At 44.1% G+C, this 17,011-nt stretch overlaps 1 protein-coding gene across 1 annotated transcript in view; it reads left to right on the top strand.

Annotated features, from left to right (window-relative positions):
• Window positions 1-6,844: 6,844 nt before the first annotated feature.
• The window catches only part of CPNE3 (copine 3), a 46,993-nt gene continuing 36,826 nt past the window's right edge, over window positions 6,845-17,011 (top strand). The window contains exon 1 of the mRNA XM_061123825.1: window positions 6,845-6,967. The gene's annotated coding sequence lies outside the window, so the exon portion shown is untranslated. The remainder of the gene's footprint in view (window positions 6,968-17,011) is intronic.

Raw genomic sequence — 17,011 nt, 5'->3', positions numbered from 1 at the left:
TTCACTCATTAAACAAATATATTTTGCTTTTCTATAGTATGCCTGATATTCTTCTAGACCGAGTGAATAATTCATAGTGGAGTATATATTCCAGCTGCGAAGAGATAATAAGCAAGACAAATGATATGACAGATAATGAAAGATATAATGAGTGTGTTAGTCGCTCAGTCGTGTCTGACTCTTTGCAACCCCATGGACTGTAGCCCACCTGGCTCCTCTGGCCATGGGATTCTCCAGGCAAGAATACTGGAGTGGGGGGCCATTGCCTTCTCCAAAGATATAAGAGGCAGTGCTAAATGCTGAAAAGGAAGATAAAGCAGGAAGAGGTTTAGAGTATACTTCTTTGTAGGCATTACAGTTTTAAATAGGGTGGTGGCCACAAAAGAAATCACTGAGTTAGAAGGGGGAATGAGTCATTGAAGATATCTGGGGGCAGAGCATATCATGTGGGGGAAAGTGAAAGTGCAGAGGCCTGAATTTGGAAGTCAAGTGACATTTTCTCTGAACATAAGGGCTTCCCTGGTAGCTCAGATGGTAAAGAATCTGCCTGCAATGCAGGAGACCCAGGTTTGATCCCTGGGTCAGGAAGATCCCCTGGAGGAGGAAATGACAACCCACTGAGTATTCTTACTGGGAGAATTCCACGACAGAGGAGCCTGGTGGGGTAGAGTCCAGGAGTCCCAAAGAGTCGACATGACTGTGTGATTAAAACTAACCAACTAGCGCTCTAAGTTGAGTGAGCAAGGAGGAGAGTATTAAGGAGAGATAAGGTCAGAGAGAAGATGGGGATCAGGTAATGTAGGGCCTCATAAACCATTGTAAGGGCTTTGCCTTTCTTCCTTTGTATGATTGTATGTGACACAGGCTTCCCAGGTGACTCAGTGATAAAGAACCTGTTTGACAATGGGAAAGATGCAGGTTCTACCCCTGGGTCAGGAAGATCCCCTGGAGTAGAAAATGGCAACCTGCTCCAGTATTATCACCTGGAAAATTCCATGGACGGAGGACCCCTTGTGGGCTACATACAGTTCATTGGGTTGCAGAGTTGGACATGACTGAGCACACACACAGACACACACACGACCCAGTCTAATTTACATTTTAATTAGATTCTTCTAACAGTTTTGAAAACAGACTGGGGGGAGCTGGTAAAGAAGCAGTTACTAGGATGTTACTGTAATCTAAAAAGAAATTGTAGTGACTTGGACTAGGCTGGAAAATAGTCAGAATCCAGATGTATTTTGAAGGCAGAGTTGATAGAATTAGCCAATACCCTGACCAGATAAGATGGGATCTGAGAGAGGCAAAGATTTCTCCAAATGTTTTGGCCCAAACAGCTGGAAGGACGCTTTGACATTACTTGAGATAGAGAAGACTCTGGGAGATACAGACTTGGGAAGGAAGATTGGGAGGGTGTACCTGTACATCTAGATTTGAAATGATTATTAGACATCTGTGTTAGCCAGTCTTCAAGATGGCCTGCAATGGTTCTTACCTCCTGAATTTACTCCTTTGTGGGATTCCCTCTCACATTAGATACAGACTGGTTTATCTGACCACTGGAATATGGTAAAAGTGATTGTACATGACTCCTGAGGCTAAATCGTAGAACTCATTAAGCTTCTGTTGTGGTCTTTTAGATTGTTCACCCCGGGGCAAGCCGGCAGCCTTAGGATATTCAAGCAGCCCTATTGAGAGGTGCCAGCTGGAAAGGAACTGAGGTGTCCCACCAACAAAGTGCACCACTGTTACACGTAAGCCATCCATCTTGGAAGTGGATCCTCCAGCCCCAGAAGATGGCTGCAACCCTGAAGAATACCTGCCTGCAATTCTCATGAGAGATGATGAGACAGAACCACAGAGCTAAGCCACTCTGAAATTCCTGAGACACAGAATCTATATAATAGATGACTACTTTAGTCATCAGTCAGTTCAGTTGCTCAGTCGTGTCCGACTCTTTGCAACCCCATGGACTGCAGCACGCCAGGCCTTTCTGTCCATCACCAACTCCCAGAGTTTACTCAAACTCATGTCCATTGAGTTGGTGATGCCATCCAGCCATCTCATCCTCTGTCATCCCCTTCTCCTCCTGCCCTCAATCTTTCCCAGCATCAGGGTCTTTCCCAATGAGTCTGCTCTTCACATCAGGTGGCCAAAGTATTGGAGTTTCAGCTTAAACCTCAGTCCATCCAATGAACACCCAGGACTGATCTCCTTTAGGATGGACTGGTTGGATCTCCTTGCAGTCCAAGGGACTCTCAAGAGTCTTCTCCAACACCACAGTTCAAAAGCATCAATTCTTCTGCACTCAGCTATCTTTATAGTCCAACTCTCACATCCATACATGACCACTGGGAAAACCGTAGCTTTGATTAGATGGACCTTTGTTGGCAAAGTAATGTCTCTATTTTTTAATATGCTGTCTAGGTTGATCATAACTTTTTTCTTTTCTTTGTGGTATCTCATTGAATTTAATTTTTTATTGGAGTATAATTGCTTCAGAGTGTTGTGTTAGCTTGTGCTGTACAACAGAGGGAATCAGCTATATGGATACATACATCCTCTCCCGCTCAGACCTTCCTCGCTCCTTCCTGCCCATCCCACCCCTCCTGGTATCACAAAGCACCAAGCTCAGCTCCTGTGCTATACAACAATCTATTTTACACACGATAGGGTGTATACATCAATGCTACTCTCTCAGTTCACTTTACCCTCTCCCTCCCTCTCTGTGTCCACATCTCTATTCCTGCCCTGCAAATAGGGTCATCAATACTATTTTTCTAGATTATATATATATATATATATACATATATATATATATACATATATACACACACATATATATATACACATATATACATTAATATATGATATTTGTTTTTCTCTTTCTGACTTACTTCATTTTGTATGACAGAGGCTGGGTTCATCCACATCATGACAAATGACCCACTTTCATTCCTTTTTATGGCCGAGTAATATCCCATTGTATGTATATACCATATCTTCTTTACCCATTCATCTATTGATGGACATTTAGCTTGCTTCTATGTCATGACCATTAAAAATAGTACTGCCATGAACACTGGAGTACATGTATCTTTTTCAATTATGGTTTTCTCAGGGTATATGCCCAGGGTAAATGACTACTTAATTGCAAGCCCCTGAATTTGGTGTAATCTGTTATGGAGTAGTAGATAACTAACACACCCCAAAGTAGAAAGCTGGAATCTAGAGTTTCAGGAGTTGGAAGTTTGGTAACCTCCACAATATAGATGGAGGATCTCCGTGGTGGCCCAGTGGTTAAGAATCTGCCTGCCAATACAGTGGACTTGGGTTCAATCCCACAAGCCTTGAAGCAACTAAGCCCATTTGCCACAACTACTAAACACTCATTCTAGATCCTGAAAATCTCAACTATTGAGCCGAGTGCTACAACCACTGAAGTTCATGTGCCCTAGAGCCTGTGCTCTGCAATAAGAGAAGTCACTGTAATGAGAAGCCCACGCTCTACAACGAAGAGTTGCACCCTCTCACAGCAACTAGAGAAAGGCTATGGACACAAAATACATAATAAATAATTTTTTTTTAAGAATGCAGATGAATTTCAAAGCTGTAAGGCTAGATGAGACAGCTAAAGGTGTGGATGAAGATAGAAAAAAGAAAAGTCAAGATCTAAACCCTGGGGCAGTCCAGTGTAAGAAGTGGGAATAGGAGGATCAAAAACCAAAGGATATAAGAAGGAATAACCAGTGAAGTAGAAGAACACCTATATATATATATATATATATATATATATATATATTTGTATTTCTTATTAATTTTAGCATCCCTTTTTATCCCTTTAGTCCCATGTCTATTTGTTCTGTTTCTAGAAACTTGTTATGCCTGATACATAATAATCATTCAATACATGTTGAATAAATGAGCGCATAAAGAAGTACAAAAGTAGAATGGAATTAAGACTGTAGTTTGAGAAGAATAAATAAGTTAATCAGCTATGGCACTGTCCATTTAAATGAGAGAATGCTTACTGGGTACTAAAAGTACAAAACCATTTCATTGTCTCTGCTCCCAATGTTAGTGGAGAAAAAGGTCATGAAAGTTAGGTATTGATATCATGTATTCTGGAAATTTTGAAACTTGCAACAAAATTAATGGTACCGGAGGACCTTCACTTTACTGTAAAAACAGAATAAAAACCAAAACAGAAAGGTTGTTTTTACCAATCTTTTAGTCAAATCAAAATAAGACACTTCTTTTTCCTTCATAACCTTCGAGAGACTGTACCCGTCTGAATAGGCTCTCATTATCCCCCAGTCCCTTTCTATCACATTGTGGTGGTGTTCATTCACCCAGTCATGTCTGAATCTTTGCAGACCCCATGGACTGCAGCACGCCAGGGCTCCCTGTCTCTCACCATCTCCTGGAGTTTGCCCAAGTTCATGTCCATTGCATCTGGTGATGCCATCCAGCCATCTGATCCTCTGAAGCCCTCTTTACCTTCTGCCCTCAATTTCTTTCCAGCATCAGGGACTTTTCCAATGAGACGGCTCTTCACATCAGGTGACCAAAATACTGGCGCTTCATCTTCAGCATCAGTTTCCTTCCAAGGAAGGAAATCAGGGTTGATTTCCCTTAAGACTGACTGGTTTGATCGCCTTGCTGTCCAAGGGACTCTCATGAGTCTTCTCCAGCATCACAGTTCGAAGGCATCCGTTATTTGGCATTCTGCCTTCTTTATGGTTCAGCTCTCACAACTGTACAAGACCACTGGGAAGACCAGAGCCTTGACTGTACGGAACTTTGTCAGCAGAGTAATGTTTCTGCTTTTCAACACACTGTCTAGGTTTGTCATATCTTCTATCACATTACTCTGTATTATTTTCCTTATAATACTGTGAACAATAACTCAAGTCAAGGTTGCAACAAAGAGCTTTACTCAAGGGCCTTAGGAATTGCAATTTGGGAGACAGGGATTTGGGTAAAAACCAGAAGAGTGCTTCTGGAGAGAAAGAGTCAGGGGCTTATAAAGGCAGATACTACGAGGTTGTTAAAGTTGTCTGGTGAGAATTATGGCTGATTCTGATGCAGAAAAGAAGATATTTGTTCTTAATGGGGAGCTATCACTAGGGTCAGATAAATACCTTGAGTCTCATGGACTTTGGGCAGATGGTCTAGATGTTCCTATTGAGAGTCCACCTGAGCTGAGATGTGCATGTCTCACTCCCTCAAGGGTTCCTGGCTCCATTTTAGGAAGCTCTTTTAGCAACACCGACTCCATTTTTATTTTTCTTTCACAGCACTTATGGTTATCTGAAATTATTTTGTTTTTTTTTTTTAAAAATAACTTATTATTTGTTCTCCCTCTAGAATAGAAGCTTCTGTTTGTCACTAGTTTATCAGGTCTCTATAGAACAATGCTTGGCACATAACAAGGACCCAGAGGTGTTGAATAAATGAAGGAATCTTCACTTGCTTTGGTACAATTATGTTGAAGTGTTTACTTTTCATATTTCTGGATTAAAAGAAAAGCTTGGTTTAGAAATCTGTACTTCTTCATTTACTTTTCCATGTCTTCTGTAATTAAAAAAATTATCCTTTGCCCATTTTTCTATTTTTTTGAAAGCAATTTATACTTAAGATACTAACCCTTTCTTTGAAAGTTAGGTTTGTAGCAAATATTTTTTCTAATGTTTGCCTATTGATCTTGGCCCCATTTTTCTTGGGCGGAAGTTCAAATTTGAAGTAGTCAAATGTAGCAATGTTTCCCATAATACTGATAATTTGTTTTATCTCAGGCAGCATCAAGTCACAGTCAGGTGGTATGATTAGAGATTACTTTGAATCTGTGAATTCGGGCAGTAGGCCAATTACTTAGCTATCAAATCTCAAGTTAGTCGTATTTTTCTCATTTGCAAAATGGGGATAATGGCACTAAATACGTCACAAAACTGTGAGGACTGAATGAAATTAAGAATATCAAATAATTCCGATAGTGTGCACATTGAAAGCACTCTAACTAACAGTGGTTCGGTTCAGTTCAGTTCAGTCGCTCAGTCGTGCCCGACTCTTTGAAACCCCATGGACTGCAGCATGCCAGGCCTCCCTGTCCATCACCAACTCCTGGAGTTTACTCAAACTCAGGTCCACTGAGTCGGTGATGACATCCAACCATCTCATCCTCTGTCGTCCCCTTCTCCTCCTGCCTTCAATCTTTCCCAGCATCAGGGTCTTTTCCAATGAGTCAGTTCTTTGCATCAGGTGACCAAAGATGGGAGTTTCAGCTTCAGCATCGGTCCTTCCAATGAATATTCAGGACTGATTTCCTTTAGGATGGACTGGCTTGATCTCCTTTCAGTCCAAGGGACTCTCAAGAGTCTTCTCAACGTAATAGAGGTTAGGAGTTAGCACTTGTCTACTTTCATGCTGAACCTTATTCTTTCCTGGCTCACATGTGGTCTAAATTTTCTCAAATGTAAATCCTTATATTTTCAGGAATTTATTTTGGTGTACCAGATAACTTACTTTTAAAGGCCTGAAGTCGACTAGGGGTTTTCAGTAAGAAACCAATCAGAGTTCCCGGCAGGTAGTGGCCGGGGTGGGCGGAGCCGGACTCAGCTCCGCCCCGCCCCTCAGCCCCCGTCCCGCCCCTCAGCCCCGCCCCGCCCCGCCCCTCAACCGGGCCCCCGCCCCGCCCATCAGCCCCGCCCTGCCCCTTGTCCGGGCCCCGCCCCCCATCCCTGCCTCCTCCCTCGGGCGGCCCCAGCCTCGCCTCGCCCCTCAGTCCCGCCCCGGCGTGCCTCGGCCCCGCCCACCCACCAGCCCCGCCCTTCCTCGCCCCGCCCCTCGGCCTGCCCCGCCCCTCGGCCGATCCCCAGGGTTTCCTTAGACTCACCGCGGCGGGGAGACTGGGCGGTGTCCGCCTTCCCGTTCCTTACGGAGTGACTCCCATCCCTGTGGCCGAGCCGTGAGTGCGGACTCTCCTCTGCTTCGGGCCCGGCGTGGCGGGGCACCCGGAACCCAGTGGTCCCCTGGGGAGGAGAAGGGGCCAGGTCGGGAGAGCCGGGCCCGCGGGCTCCGCGCGACTGGGCCGGGCCGCCCTCGCCCTGCGGGCGCATCCTGGGCTCCGCGCGGCCCCGGCTCGGCCGGGCGCCTGGGGCCTTTGCAGCCGCTGGACGCGCGGTCGGAGACCGGCCCAGGCCCAGAGTTGCCCAGTGTCTCCCGGGGCAGCCGGAGCTCCGGGCTCAGCTCCTGGCCGCGAGGCGCCGCCTGCGCTTAGCGTCGATTGCCCGGGACCCCCCAGCCTCCCCCGTGGGCTTGCGGCCGGGGGAGAGACGCGGACTCGCGGCCCGCTCTGCGCTTCCTGAGTACCGGGGGGAGCGGGGCGCGCCTCGGTAACGGAGGACCCTAGGGGAGCTTCCAGATCGTGGGGTGGACAAAAGTGACTCCGTCTGGGGGTAACGCAGGAGGCTGCGGGAAGGCGTATCCTAGCAGCTCCAGTTCCGGCTCCAGCTTCGAATTTCTGATGTTTAGTGTTTTGGGCTCACCGAGGGCGTGGAGGAAGTGCGGTTAGGTTTGTTTTGCATTACCAGAACCTCTGGGAGACCGAGCAAACCTATCACTGACGTTGCCTGTGATCCACACTTTCTGTTTATCCTCGGGATTATGTTTTCGTGGCTGCCTCTGTAACTGCTAATCAGGTAGGAGGAAGAGCGGCACTGAGTGCGCCGAGTACTGGTTACAGGACGCACAAACCCTGCTGGACAACTTTCGTGTGTGTTAGCTCACTTAGTGCTCGCAGCCATCAGCTTAAGTAGTATTGCTATTTCATTTCATACTCGAGGAAACTCAGATTGCATACATTTCCAAATTGCACAAGTGTTAAGTGGTAGTGGCATTAGAGCTGAAATTCAGATCTGTATGATTTCTGCACCCAGCCTTTATGGCTTAATGTTAAAAAACGTTATTGGGGTTTCCTGATGGCTCAGTGGTAGAGAATCCTGCTAATGCAGGAGAGGAGGGTTCGATCCCTGGGTTGGGAAGATCCTCTGAAAAAGGAAATGGCAACCCACTCCAGTATTCTTGCCAGGAAAAATCCAATGGACAGAGGAGCCTGGCTAGCTACAGTCCATGGGGTCGTAAAAGAGTCAGACACGACTTTGCGACTAAACAACAACGAAGAATATTATTACTCTTTGGGGTAAGATGGATACCTAGGTTTGAGATCTATTCTTTGAGATTTGTTAGCTGTATGACCTTGGGCGGGTTGCTTAGCCTTTTAGGGCCTGCCTCTGCACTTGTAAAATAGAGATAAAATACCTCCTATGTCATAGGGTTGTTATGAAGATTGAATAAGATCATTTTTGGACCACACTTAGCAAAGTGTCTGGCACATAGTGGTGAACTATATATAGCAACATATATCCCGCTGTTATTAATTGTGGACAGCAAACTGCACCTCTGAGCGCTGCCAGCCGGAGCCTGACACAACTTGTGTGGACCGAGAGCACAGGTAGAGGGGGGCAGAAAAGAATGAGAACGGAAACCAGGACAGATGGCACGGGTGCTGGCAATTGTAGGCACGCCAATGGATTAATCTGTGGTGCTGAGGGCCGCTCTTTTGCTTTCATGAGAAGTTTTTAAAAGGCAGTTCGTTACAGCTGATGAATTGGAAAAACACATCCCACTCTGGGCTGCAAACATTCTGAGAGGTGTCCGGGACGGGACCATGCTGAAGCTCCCCGCCCGTGAGGGCGAGCGCATTTCGACAGGGCCTGGCACGACCTCCTTGTCAACTGTGCGGTTCTCTTTCAGGATTTCTTCTCTCAGATCCAGCGCCTGAAGAAAGGAGAAGGACAGGAGAGTTTAGCTTGGGGAAAACAAAGCATCTTTTTGCCTTTTAAGGGTTGATAAATGACTGGTCACCTCTCCTAATTTTACCTATAGCTGTGGACACTTTATAGACAGTGATCTTCATTTCCACTTAAATTTAAGGCAGCCTAAGTGTTGCAAATTTGTATATCCTCTTTACAGCGCTAGCACTGTTCCCCTGAGTATTTCCTCTGTAGCGTGGGTTCATACTGCACCCAGTTCATACTGCAGCCTGGCTCCTGTCAGTTCTTGGTGTCGCTTTAGGCATAGTTTACTTGCCCTCTTTTGTTTCTGGTGAGTCCTGTGATTTTTTTTCCCCCTACTATTATTATAATTTACTTTTCTCTTTCTTTTTTCAAAACTTTATTTAGCCAGTGATTTACTGTACTGGAAAATATGCCTGTCAGCAAAACCTAGAGAGTTAGTGTAGGATGTGAAATTGGATTAAATAACACTTGACCTTTAAGGAATTGTGATTAGCTACTATTGCGCCTCAAAAGCATGATCTTTTAGGTAGATCTCTTAGCAAGGGTTAATACTACTTCTGCTGGTGGCATTCAACAAGTTGAAGAGTCCAAATCTGGCCTTTCCTTTAATTTACCCATTATTACCTTCACCCTATAGGCCAGCTTCCTTCCCACCAATATTTTCCCTTCCAGTTCTTTCTTACCTTATAAGGATTGCTAATTGGTTAAAGTCTAGACAATTAAGTAGAATATTTGGTAGAAGGTTTAGTAAAAGGTTGCCCAAGAAGAAGGTTTAAATTAACACCTAAAAGTAAAGTATCATAGATTTGATTTGACTATATTATTTGAGTTTCTAATATGATGATCAAAGGCAGACATATATACATTTTATTTATTTAATTGAAGTATAATTGATCTACAGTACTATGTTAATTTTAGGTGCACCGGTGATTCAATATTTTTATACATTACATTATAAAATCATCACCACTATATACATTTAAGTAAGATTATACCTACATTTAAGCCAGTTATTCTCATTTAAATCTATTTGGAAGCTGAAATGGGGAGAGAATGGGATTCTTTTGGAGAGACTGTTTACTCTTTTAATATAGAACAGCTTGTGAGTATGCAGTCATAATTTTTAAAAAGATGTTAAAATTAGTCTATGTGATAGTCAAATTTACCAATATAAATTAGATGGCTAGCATACTAACACAGTTTCCCCATGAAAGTAGAAGGAAATACTACATATTCATTTTAGCAAATAATTTTGAAATGTGTGTAATTTCAATTTTGAAATGGATGGTACACTTGGATGTACCAAGTGGATGTATTATGTCTGGTTCCTGTGAAAATTACCAAAGCAAAAGTGCGGTTGCGATATGTGTTGTCACCAGGCTACTTGAATATTTTGAGAATTTAGTTTACCGTGTCTCTATACCCTAAGGTGATAGATGGGACATGTGAAAATAGATATCTGAAACTGTAAGGAGAAACTTGTCTTCCCTCCCTCACTGCCTTTCTTGGTATTTGACTTATTTTATATTAAAAAAAAAAAAAGCGGGCTTCCCTGGTGACTCAGTGGTTAAAAAAAATACACCTGTCAATGCAGGAGATGCGGCTTTGATCCCTGGGTTGGGAAGATCCCCTGGCAAAGGAATGGCAACCCACTGCAGTATTCTTGCCTGAGAAATCCCCTGGACGGAGGAGCCTGGCGGGCTACAGTCCATGAGATCACCAAAGAGTCGGACGTGCCTTAGTCACTAAATAACAGCAGCAATAAAAATATACAACCTAAATATATATGATGCTACATAAGACAAAAGCAACTGTTAGGTTTAACATTTCCAGTTATTTCAACAGAAAGCAAATATGTAAATTACCTTGTAAGAACAAAGTGTTTCTTCAGAGACTGCATTCCAGGTCCAAGGGAAGAACACCCCTTGAGCGAGCCATGTAGGAAGTAACCCAAGTCTCCAGCTCTTCTCCAGTATGTTATTTCACCGGCAGGACCTTTATCACACACTTTCATAACACACTGCTTGTTAGATACAACCTAACATCCACACTCCAAGTTTAAGGTTTTATCTTCCCTAAAAACCTTTAACCAAAAAAACAGTGTACAATCTGCTTAGTGGTCAGGATTTTCTTAAAAAGAAGGGAAAATTTAAAAAGTTTTTTTCAATGATGTTGTCAAAATAAGTTGATAAACATAAATATTACACCCATCTGCAACACTTCTTGTTCCCCTCTGTGCTTTATTTCTGTCTTTAGCACTCACCTTCACCCAGCACACTGGATATCTCCCTACAGTGGAATCACATGAAAGGAGGGATCTTTGTCTGCTTTGTTCATTGTTGTCTCCTAATCCCTTAGAATAGTGTCTGACACACAGGCGTCTGTATTTGTTGAATGAGTGTGGAGTGAATGAACAGCACTATTAAACTGTTCATGATTGGGAAATAGAAAGTGGTTGGCCAGAAAGTTAAAACCGATGAAATGTGTGTGCTTGGCATCCAGAAAACGAATATTCTTGAAATCAGGAAATGTATAACATCCCAAGTCCTTTCTCAACATTACAAACTTTTAAACCTTGAGGACCAAGGAAGGTTTTAAACTCTGTAGTTGTTGCAGCTCTAAGAGGAAAGAATTTTCATCATCACTGTTCACCTGAACGAGAGAGGAGCATGTAGTGTTAAAATGTGAAAACATGTGTCTTGCCTAATTAAATAGTACATATGCCCAGCTAAGAGGAGAAATGAGGGAGCCAGGTTTTAGAAAGCATGGTTTCAGAATTGGGCATCGTTGGGTAATATGAAGGGTGAGACCTTCTGATGGCTGGTCCAGCCTCTGGGAGATTGAAGAAGGTAGGCTGTTTTTAAAATGCTCTGAGGGATCTGCCCTCTTAGCGCAGTAGGCAGCACGTCAGTCTCATAAAATGCTCTGAGGGAAGTGAGAACCCCAAGGAACTCCAGGAGGTTGCTGTGCCTTAATATAACATCCAAGGAGTGCTGAATATCTGGCAAGCAGCTTTACTGAGTCTTTGTTGCTTTTCAGTTGCTAAGTTGTGTCTGACTCTTTTGCAACCCCTTGGACTGGAGCCCGTCAGGTTCCGCTGTCCATGGATTCTCCAGGTAAGAATATTGGAATGGGTTGTCATTTCCTTCTCCAGGGGATCTTCCCAACCCAGGGATCAAACCCACATCTCCTGCATTAGCAGGCGGACTCTTTTCCATGGAGTCACCAGGGGACCTTAAATTTTCGGTTGAGCATCCTGGAATTTTCTGCCAGGTGATGCAGATCTGATTTTTATCAAAGCAGTTTTGGTAAAAGGTGATTCACTTAGTAGGTAAGGTATGTATAAGTGAAAGTGAAAGTCGCTCAGTTGAGTCCGACTCTTTGTGACCCCATGGACTATACAGTCCGTGGAGTCCTCTAGGCCAGAATACTGGAGTGGGTAGCCTTTCCCTTCTCCAGGGGATCTTCCCAACCCAGGGATCAAACCCACGTCTCCCGCATTGCCGGCAGATTCCTTACCAGCTGAGCCACAAAGGAAGCCCAAGAATACTGTGGTGGGTAGCCTTTCCCTTCTCCAGGGGATCTTCCCAACCCAGGAATCAAACCAGGGTCTCCTGCATTGCAGGGGGATTCTTTACCACCTGAGCTACCAGAAAGATCCACTGGAGGTGGAGAAAGGCGTGTATACTCTGTAGCTGACTTTGCCAAGATGCATGTTTCATAGGGTGAGGCAATGTGATGTTATCATTACTTCTTTTATTAACACTTCACTCACTGCTTATGGTGAACTGTTCATTTGGTTTGCTTGAAAGTATAATAACCAGTGACATTTCTAAAATGTGTGTACAGCAACCAGGGGATTAGTAAAGAGTACCACCTGAAGCACATAGCAAATAAACTGAATGATAGATCAGGCCAGTGTATCTTAGGAATTTTCCAGAGAAATCAAGGAAGGGGCCTTAACTGATTTCCTCACTTTGTGGTGGGTTGGATAGGGTAAAACTGCACTAACTCCTTGAGTTTAAAGAAAGGGGCATCACGTGACAACTCTTTCATATTAACTTCTGCTGACCCCAGTTCTGCATGTCCAAGTATCAGCAATAGTGTTGATTTAGATTTTATTCAGGGTAATTGAAGAATCTGGAATTTCATTAAAAAAACAAGCAGTGGCCAGAAGCTGATTCCTTCATTCCTGCCATGATATGAACTGGAGTTTCATAATCTGAGATTCTGTAGATGGTCGTAAAATTCCCTTCCTTACTATGCTGCATGTACCTAATAGACTGAGCCCTCTGTTTTGTTTGTTGACATGGATTATTTTTTCAAGTCATCTTGGGATGGGAAATTGAATAACAATTTTAAGTGAAGGTACCTCCTTCAGTGGGAAAGTATCTAAATATATACATTTTTTCAGATATAGCTTTTTCAATAGTGGGAAGCAGAGTTTGGAAACCTGTTTCTCTTTTTTTTCTCTTCTTGGTTCTTAAAATTTTCTGTTTCTCCTTTAAAAAAATTAAGAAAAATTATTTTTAAAGGAGTATGAACTCCTTTAGTTCAGTTCAGTCGCTCAATCGTGTCTGACTTTCTGTGACCCCATGGACTGCAGCATGCCAGGCCTCCCTGTCCATCACCAACTTCTGGAGTTTACTCAAACTCATGTCCGTTGAGTCGGTGATGCCATCCAACCATCTCATCCTCTGTCATCCCCTTCTCCTCCTGCCCTCAATCTTTCCCAACATCAAGGTCTTTGCCATTGAATCATCTCTTCACATCAGGTGGCCAAAGTATTGGAGTTTCAGCTTCAGCAGCAGTCCTTCCAATGAACACCCAGGACTGATCCTCTTTAGGATGGACTGGTTGGATCTCCTTGCAGTCCAAGGGACTCTCAAGAGTCTTCTCCAACACCACAGTTCAGAAGCATCAATTCTTCAGCACTCAGCTTTCCTCACAGTCCAACTGTCACATCCATACATGACCACTGGAAAAACCATAGCCTTGACTAGACGGACCTTTGCTGGCAAAGTAATGTCTCTGCTTTTTAATATGCTGTCTAGGTTGGTCATAACTTTCCTTCCAAGGAGCAAACTGGTACTCCTTTAGTACCAATTTCTAAACAAGTGCCTTATTCACTGTCATTAAATTAGGATCATAGAACATTAACGGGAAGAAGCCTTAGGAGTTAAAGTGATTGACTAGACTCTTAGCTTTCATGACTGAAAGAAACCCGAGGCCTAGAGAAACTGACTGCAGCGCTGGCCCTCCTGTGTGGTGGCTGGCACAGAAGTGCTGTCCCGGCGAGCTCCTCTTGTTCCTTTGGCACCCTGAAAGGAACACCTGCCCTTCTCTCTGTTTTTATGCTTCTGTACTTAATTCCCTATCCCCATTCGTAGTATCCCATGGCAAGGATTAAGTAAAGATGCGGGCATCCCTGTGTTCTGAATACTGGGCGGACTTGGTGTACTTTTCTTTACTGTGAGTTTTTTGATCTGAGTCTCGGCTGTTAAGTGCAGTGTGTTCTGAGAATAGTTTTGCTGCCTTAAGCGGGCCCAGCAGTACCCTCCGAGATCGCTGAGATCCTGTGATCCCACGTAGCTCTGCGTGTGCGGGGACTTTGCAGAGAACACGCTTTCTTAGCCTGAAGTAGTTTATAGTCTCATGGGCTGTCTTGAAGAGACACTGCTATGATGTGAATATAAACCTTTCAGCTCTTCCCAGTCTTTGGCAAGCTACTGTTATTCTGTTCACATTTGTTTCAGAATATAGTAATAGTTATAGTATAAATATTAATCTTGTAATTTTGTATGATCCTGTTCATTAAGTTGTGTCAGGCTGAATATTACATTTGATGCACTAACTAAAAAGTCGTAAGGAAATTAATTAGAGAATATTGCTGCTGTATTAAATAATGATTAATTAGAGGCTTTGGTACCCTCAGGGCATTCTGGCAAGAGGGGGCAATAATCTAAGTGCTTTCTTTGGCCTTGCCACTTATTAGCTTGTTTATCTAGGGTAATTAACCTTTTTGGATTAGTTCATTTTTTAAAATGGATACCACGCATTGTTTTGAAAACTTAACAATGTGCTAAAAATTATCAACATATTCAGAGGCAATCTAGTTATTTGCAGGGTTACTGTTATAGTTACAGCTGTGATGCCTTGACCTCTTACCATAGAGTAGCACTCCTTGTCCTGCCAATTCACTAGGGTTTTTTTGGTAGAGCACAGAATAAAATATATTATTTGGAAGCACTTTGAAAACTGCAAAAAGCAAAGTCGTAAGTTATCCAGATGAGTGGAATTGTTAACTGTCTTTCCTTTCCCTCTGTCCTTCCCTTCTCCGCTCCCCCAGTCTCTACTTTAAGGGGGTAAAATAATCCAGTAACAAGTGACAGCATGAATGCAAACACTTCTATCGTGGAATATACTCTTAATCCTCAGTTTTGAGGATTAAAAGCCTCTGAGGTGTTCTGTTGCTCTGTCTGAACCACGGTTTTGTGTATCTTTGTATACAGAGAGAGCCAGGTATTTATTTTGTCCTGTTTTTACATCGCTCCATCCTCTGCATTTAGAGCACATGGAAGATACTGTGTTGAATGACTGGGTTGCTCAGTATTCTTCTAATGAGCTGCAAGATCTTCTGTTGTCGTAGCACCCCCTCCCCCAGCCCCCTGTCCTTGGTACAGTGATAGGCATATAGTTGGAGAAGGGAACGGCAACCCACTCCAGTGTTCTTGCCTGGAGAATCCCAGGGACAGAGGAGCCTGGTGGGCTGCCGTCTGTGGGGTCGCACAGAGTCGGACACAACTGAGGCGACTTGGCAGCAGCAGCAGCTGCAGCAGGAGGTATATAGTAACCTCGTAATATATCCATCTGTTGGTTTGACCTGGGGCTTCCAGGTAGGGTGGCAGCCCTGGGACTTACTGCCATCTGACCCTCTTCCCGCTGTATTTGGCGGGGATCCCAGTTGCTGTTGTGAGTCACGCAGTCTGAGAGCCCTTGTGTAGGCATGCACTGCCGATGCTGCTGGGCCTCCTTCCCGCCGCCCCGGGGCGGCCCCGGTTCCCTTTCAGAGGAGGTCATGCAGGACGTATTGTGGGTATCAATTAGTGAGTCATGATGCTGGAACCACGAGAAACCTTTGAGGACATTTTAGTATTGCCAGAGTCCTCCTTTTGTTGGGGAAGGAAACGGCAACCCTCCCCAGGATTCTTGCCTGGAGAATCCCATGGACAGAGGAGCCTGGGGGGCTGCAGTCCATGGGGTCGCAAAGAGTCGGACCCAACTGAGCTACTTTGCTTCTCATTTTGTAGCCAAAGACTGAAGTGTGCTAAAGGCTCTGGTGGGTGGACACCGGCTCCTCCCTCCCGATGGCTTTAGGGCAAACAATGTTATTGTCACTGGTCCCCAGGCAACTATTGCAGTTGCTCAGATAAATAAACTCTACCAAGAGGATTTAGGAAAATTAGCAGTTACCTGTCGTCAAAGCTGACTCCTTTGGCAAATTCATTTTGTGTAAATCCCAGAGGTTCTCCAAGCAGTTCTTTATAAGCAAGGATGAAAAAGGTGCTTTATGTCTTACTGTTTAATAATAAGCCACCAATGCTGAGACAGTCAACTGAAATACTTGAGTACTTAATAAAATAATAATCGCTACACTTGGTAGTATGTCTAATATATGCTGAGCATGCCACAAACCCACGACTGTCGGAAACAGCTGTTTGTAGGATGCGACAGCGGCAAACGGCCGAGGATTCCAGGCAGAACTGAGTGGACTCGGGCACGCCCTGGGCAGCCAGTAATGGTTATTATTATTATTTTTTCATCAGATTGATAAAATCATGATGTGAGTTGAGGGAAGATGGCGGTGGGAAGACTCTTAGGAGACTATTCCAGTAGGCAGAGGAGCGCTACGGAAGACCTGAAGTCGTGACTGTGGGTGAAGGGAGGTGCTGCGCCTCCACCCTGGAGAGATTTGGGGTTGTCGGAGGCAGACTCTGTCGGCGAGGGAAGATGGAAAGGAGGGAGCAGAAAGACTGGAGGGTTTTCAGCTAGAGCGTGGGAAAAACCATATGCCTTAAATTTCACACCTCGGGTCCTACTTAAGGTATTAGGCCTTATTTTCCATTCCTTTGACTGATCTGTGTCATATAGTG

The sequence above is a fragment of the Dama dama genome, chromosome 21 (genome assembly GCF_033118175.1).
Source record: "Dama dama isolate Ldn47 chromosome 21, ASM3311817v1, whole genome shotgun sequence".
NCBI classification, from domain to species: Eukaryota; Metazoa; Chordata; class Mammalia; order Artiodactyla; family Cervidae; genus Dama; species Dama dama.
Note: the sequence above shows the minus strand (reverse complement) of the source record. Positions and strands in the feature narration are given on the sequence as shown.